Raw genomic sequence first — 608 nt, 5'->3', positions numbered from 1 at the left:
TGGCAGTTCCACTAAAGCAGATTCTAAGCTTTGGTATACTTACCACCAGACACACGCCGAAATGTCATGTCATACTGAAGTTGTGAACTTGACTCCCTGAAGAATGTAAATTCATCATACCCAGCTCCGGAACGCAGTAAAACCAAGCGCAAGCTCGCGGCCGCGTTCGCCCGGCCGCCAGAGCAGTTTAGTGGGCGAATCGTGAAGAGTCAAGTCGAGGGAGACTAGATGGTATTGGTCGCACCCTGCAAGTTTTTTGGGGGGATTCAGCATACTGAAATCGGCTGTTCACTTTTAGTGTTCCCAAATAGCCTACTAAAATACTATCTGTTCTTTTATATTTTTTCTGGCATTACGTGTCCTGAATATAAATGTATAAAAAAAAATCTAAAATATAATCCAATACGGAAACATGCAGACTACGAAAAATAATGTTAGATAAATTAACTGTCATGTTGGCATTAATATTGATGGTGCTCATCACGGTAGCGTATACCCAATCAATTTAAATGAATGGTATTATTTAAACAACGTATACGTATAAGAACTGTGTGGTGCATATCAACGCTAGTAACTGCTTGCTACCACACCTTACTTTTTTACTTTTG

General features: G+C 40.1%; 1 long non-coding RNA gene across 1 annotated transcript in view; it reads right to left on the bottom strand.

The window, feature by feature from the left end:
• Positions 1–160, bottom strand: part of LOC119585471 — a 2,760-nt gene extending 2,600 nt beyond the window's left edge. The window contains exon 1 of the long non-coding RNA XR_005229894.1: positions 44–160. This is a non-coding gene — a long non-coding RNA (uncharacterized LOC119585471). The remainder of the gene's footprint in view (positions 1–43) is intronic.
• Between the last annotated feature and the right edge of the window lie 448 nt (positions 161–608).

The sequence above is a fragment of the Penaeus monodon genome, chromosome 19, assembly GCF_015228065.2.
Source record: "Penaeus monodon isolate SGIC_2016 chromosome 19, NSTDA_Pmon_1, whole genome shotgun sequence".
NCBI lineage: Eukaryota > Metazoa > Arthropoda > Malacostraca > Decapoda > Penaeidae > Penaeus > Penaeus monodon.
The sequence above is the reverse complement of the archived record's forward strand: the minus strand, read 5'-3'. Positions and strand labels throughout refer to the sequence as shown.